The sequence below is a fragment of the Hibiscus syriacus genome, unplaced genomic scaffold, assembly GCF_006381635.1.
Source record: "Hibiscus syriacus cultivar Baekdansim isolate YM2019G1 unplaced genomic scaffold, ASM638163v2 tig00113725_pilon, whole genome shotgun sequence".
NCBI lineage: Eukaryota > Viridiplantae > Streptophyta > Magnoliopsida > Malvales > Malvaceae > Hibiscus > Hibiscus syriacus.
This window is the reverse complement of record NW_024063471.1, coordinates 19,565,831-19,571,830: the sequence shown is the minus strand read 5'-3', so window position 1 is coordinate 19,571,830 and position 6,000 is coordinate 19,565,831.

Sequence of the window (6,000 nt, the reverse complement as noted above, 5' to 3'; positions counted from 1 at the left end):
CTATTAAGAAGAGTCATCTCGTGAAGATTTTCATTCACTCATATGCCATTGCTACCATTTATTTAAGGGGGTTTTGAGGAAATGCAATGCAAATAAGGGTGTCCTTCTACAATTTATGTTGTAGCATTTATTTACAAGTCAAAATATTCAATAAACACAAGGGAATTTAGTTTAATCCTTTCATGATATCATTGAGCATTAACTGTTCATTAATTTCATGTCATACTAAGACAAGCAAGAGTTCTTCATAAAAATTTTCTAATGATCTTAAGCATAAAGAACATGTAATCATGTAAGACTTTAATTGCAAAGAATCAAGTCCTAGGGTTAATTATACCAATCTTAATAGTCATGTACATTCAATTCATAACCATAAAAAATTTCATCATCATTGGACATAATCAATTTATTCATAAAACTATCTCCAAAGAAAACAAATACCATAGAAAAATTATACTAAGTGCTACAATGCAAATGGTTAAATATGAACAATACCTCCCCCAAATATGAATGAAGCATTGTCCTCAATGCATGGAAACGAAGCTAGAAATGAAATGAAATGTCATGTACTTTGGTTATGTCCTTCTTTGGTGGTGTTGGGGTTTTCTTGGGTGCCATGTTCTTGGCATATTTCTTCTTTTTCAATGCTAAGAGGGTTATCATGTCTTCATCTTCATAAGTAGTAGTGTCATCATCAAAAGCATTGGAGGGTATGTTTTAGACTCGATCAATCATGCGCTTAAGTAGATGTTTCTTTTTTGGTGTTGATACTGGTGGTTGAGAGTTGTCATCACCTAGATTACCATTGCTTCCAATTGTCAAGACTCATATTCTAGGGATCGAATGGGAGAAACATCCACCTGTATTTTTTCCTCTTCATCTTATTAATGATGTTGTTTTACTATGGCATTAAGTGGCACTTTTTCATTAGCAATTTCAACTGGTGGTTCCTCTTCTTGTGTAACTACTGCTCTTGAGGCATCAAATAATGCTTGGGGAAAGGTGGAAATTCAACGGACGTGTGGGGCATAATTTCTTAGAAAAGGATAAAAACATTTTATCCCTCTCCTTGATGTATCTACAAAAATATCTTGTTTGCTCTCTATGAGGCTTAACCAATCTTGCATGCATTTAGTACTAATAGCGATAGATGCTAGTCTTACTGCAACTACGATCTTGGCATAGATATCCATCATCTCAGGTGTTTGCTGGAGCATTTTCATTAAAACCTCTTAAACTTGGAATTTTCTCAATTATAAGTCCCTTATTTCCAGTAGAATTTCATCAAAGGAATCCTCATAGACTTGCTTTTCTTGGAAAGGGTAATAATCAGGTTGGGAAATAAGAGAGGGCTCGTCTTCCTTTTTATGCAAGCAGGATTCCATCAATAATGAGTTTTCCCACATCAATGGGCCTTCTTACAATAATAGAATGCATTAGAATCACCCTTGGGAGTTAAGCAATGGTATGATGGAATGTAGGAATAATGTGAGTCTATATAAAATGGTTCCAAAGCTTTGCATTAGGAGTGACGCACTGCCTTTTGACTATCAACTTATCGTTGGTTGACTTCTTCCAAGTGGTTCCTTAAAAACATAGGGCTTGTAAGACTTGTTGATGGCTTTCTTCATCGACCATAGCCACAAATGGAGTATGTTGATCAATTGATCCCTCCAGGTTGAAGAATCTATTAATTGCTACAACAAAGAGCTTTATCTTCTTACCCCCAATAAAAACTCTAGACTTGGAGGAGCCTTTGAGATATACGTACAACTCTTAAACTAGAGTCACCTTCATAGGTCCTGGATGTACAACAAATTTCCTCCATTTGTGTGTATTTATAAACCCCATAATCTCATCATCAAAAAGTCTTCATACATTGGGGGAAAACGAAACCTTATTCAAAATAGAATTTTCGTTCCTTCAAGCTTTAAAATTTTTCTTTGGCTGCATCATTTTTAAACTTGGTTATCATAATGGATTTTTGTCCCTTATATGAGCTAGGACCACCATGAACATTCTTGCATCGAGGTATGATTCAAAGGGAGAAAACAAATGTTTGTGTTTTGAAGGTTTGTTCTAGTTTAGTAGGAAATAACAAAGAGAAAGAATAAAAACAATAAAAATATGAATGGGGGCAATAAGTGGTTTAGGGATAAAGAAAGTTGGATAGTTTTTTAGAATCAATGGGTGGCTTTTGTCTCTTCTAGGGTATTGTCTAGTAGGGGCGGGTAATTATTGAAAAGTAAAAAAAAAAAAGGTGAAGAGAGAGTTGGTATGGTAATTATGGAATTACATGTTTGAAATTAAAAAATGCCCCCCCTTTTTCATTTTGCTTGTCGCCCAAGGTGGTATAATTTTGGTGTGCCTCTTCTTCTTCCCTAGTGAATTTTCATCATAAAAACCCAAAACACAAAATATGTCCTTTTTAGAATAATGGTTTCTTACGTGTCATCTAAAAAAATAAAGTTAGACTAGAAACAATAAAGGGATAAAGTTCAAATTAAATACTACTATATTAACTAAAAAGTAAGAAAACTTTTATTTATTCACATGTAGTGGAGTAAAGGAAATGTTATAGAAATAATTGATAAACGTAAAGAAGTGCAAACTCTCAAGCATCATGGAGTGTCCAAGTTGATTTATCTCTGAGGATTAGAGCATCGATGACCACCTTGAGCCTCTGGCCATTTAGCTTAAAAACATTCTCATTTTCTAGAATTTTTATATTCATGGCTCCATAAGGATAGAACTTGTACACTTGGAATAGGCCTGACCACCTTGACTTTAATTTCCTAGGGAACAACTTAAGCCTTGAGTTATACAGGAGCACTTGTTGACATTCATGAAAATTTCATGGAAAATACATTTGTCATGTCACCTCTTTGTTTTCTTCTTGTAAAAACATGCATTCTCATATGCCTAAGATCTAAATTCTTCCATCTCATTTATATTTAACAACAGCCCTTCTCTAGCTAACTGAGCATCCATGTTGAGAATTTTTATGGCCTAGTATGCCTTGTGTTCTAGATTGAACGTAAGGTGACACACCTTTCTATATACAAGCTTAAAAGAGGACATTCCAAGAGGTGTATTGAAGGCTATTCGGTATGCTCATAGAGCCTCATCCAGTCCTAGTGACCAATCTTTCCTCTTAGGGTTGAATACCCTCTCTGGTATTTATTTTATCTTATGATTAGAGACCTCATCTTGGCCATTGGTCTGGGGGTAATATGATGTATAGATCTTGTGTCTCACCCCATATCTCTTATGATATGTCTAGCAATTAACTTGTTTTTGAAATGGGTTTCTTTATCGCTTATGATAGCTCTGAGGGCTACAAATCATTTGAATATGTTCTTGTGAAGAAACTTTATGATATTCTTGGATTCATTTCTTGGTGTATCCACTTCTTCGACCTATTTTGATATGTAGTCTACTACTAGCAAGATGTAAAGATCTCCAAACAAAGAAGGAAATGAACCTATTAAATTAATCCCTCACACATCAAAGAGTTCCACCTCTAAGATATTTTACAAATGCTTTGTAGAATTCATGTGCCTCATTTCTTTAATAACTAGAGTTTATAGTGGAGACTCATTATCGCAGTCATTGAGCGATTAGCAAAGAACTGAAGAACAATATTACATACAACCATCTCCGTTTCAGCACCAACAAATTGGGGAAAAAGATGAGCACTAATAGTGGATAATAACCACGAAGCAAGAGCACTATCTTGTGCCACAAAGTCTTCACAGACTTCATTAACACGAGCGATACCATCATCATCAACGATAGTTTCAGGCGGAGTTACCACAACACTGGTAAAAAATTATTCCAGACAATGGCTTCGAATAGTGAGCAAAATCAGCTGCTTCCAAATGAGAAAATTCATCTCATCAAGAACAACATTTACCTTCTTGTGAGTGAATGACTTGGCATTGACAATGAACTCCATAAAGAAAGAACTTCAAACAACGAAAAAGAAAACCCTAAGATCTATGGCAAAAGATACCATATTGGAATGGTTATTTAACATGAAAATATATTGGAACACTTGCATGCTTTATTACTGAAGTATACACAGCTTTATATACACTATATGTGCAGCTAGATCTAACAACTTTACTAACAGCTTCACTAACTGACTAACAACTAATCGACACATCTAATGCCATGTGTATGGCACAGTTACAAACCCGTTATAATCAGCTACACATTCACACTTATCACTTCTGTTAAACTGCTAACACACCTTGAATCCAATTAATCAGACAAAAAATTTGTAGTCATGAGTGCTTCTAAGGAATAATGGAATATATGTAAAGATTTGATAAGATGAAACTATTTACAGATAGGCCAACTGAGAGAAGCGAGGGTGAAAGAAAGAAGTACATAAGCAATGGTGGTGGCAATATGAAAATGCACGTTTTTAGAAGTCATTTTCCCAGAAAATTCATGCTCGTGATCTTTTGAATCTTTACTTCCCATCCGATAGGGTTTCTTCATCTTCTACATGAATATCAAATATGGACTCCATTGTTTTCCTTTTTCCAGATATCGATGGATGCTCAGCCTGATATGGACTCAAATAAGATTTTTTTTTTCCTTTCAGTTGTTATTAAGTTGAAATAGTATTTATTTTTGTATTAAAATTCATAATTATGGACACATATTTATAATGTATATTGTTATCATAAAATATGACATAAATTAAGTGATCAATTATGTTATAAAGTCATAAGGCATTACAAGTGTCATAGAAATAAAAGTGTAGATACTATTAAAGTCGTATTTATAATTCGATGAGGGGCAGAGTTATAAGTACAAACAATAACTGATTCTTAAATCAACTATATGAAGGGTTATGATCCCCAAGAAATAAACAATCTAGTATTCACTCTTATACCGTCAAAGAGTTTATACTAAAAAAAAATTTTATGTTCTTGGAAAATACAACTGAATAAAGATTCAAAGATTTCAACCAATCAATTAATCTAGTAGAAGTTTTTAATTCACTAGTATGTACTTTGACCTTGACTTTTTGTTAAATGTTTATTTGAATTCAGTTTATTTATTTTTTAATGATTTATGAAGTTATAAACTAAATGTATGTTTAAGGAATTTTTAAAAAACAATCAAAGACTCGAGTTTTCAGTTTTTGATAGCACCATTTATGTAGGTTTGATGTGTGAGTAATAAATCAACCCAAAAGGAAGATTTTTGCTTGACATGTTTTTATTATCAGTGTTTGGTTACTGTATCATATATCACTTAAGGTGAATATTTTATCTAAAGATGAAATATTAACAGAGTATTTGATATCTTTTAATTTAATTGAAATATAAATTAAGAGAAATTGATTGGTGGACAATATTTCTATTGTTAATACAATATATGTATATATTTAATTCAGTTTTTTCAGTTTTCATTTTTGGTTAATAGAATATATATTTTGAAACAAATTGATTCATATTATGGCTATGTCGATATTTTGATAGATTAGTTGAAACAAAATGCCACCAAAGTGACCTCTTTTGTGTATATTGATTTATTTGAAATATCAAGATGATTATGTGTTTCTTGTGATTCATGTATTTATTAATTGGCCCAAAGGAAAGTTAATATTTGGTTGGATTTCAAGCAAAACATGTGGTAATAACATGTGACAATTATAAGGTAATTATTTTATGTGAGCATTATATTAGTCCAAAGATTAGTCTTTTGTTCGTCATAGCTTATTGTCAATGTTTGATTACTACAATAAGAGTATCATTTACTGTTAATATTATTGTCTAAAGACTTGATATTGATGTAGTGTTTGGTATATTGTGATGGGAATTAGCCATAATTTTGAATTTATTTGTTTTCTTAAGATGTGAGCTTCAGTCTTATTTATATTTTGTTCTATATTCAAGGTATTTATTTATTTATTGCTACCACAATATCTTCTCTATAGAAAAAGGCACTTAGGAAAGTGAATATGAAGGAATGGAAAAA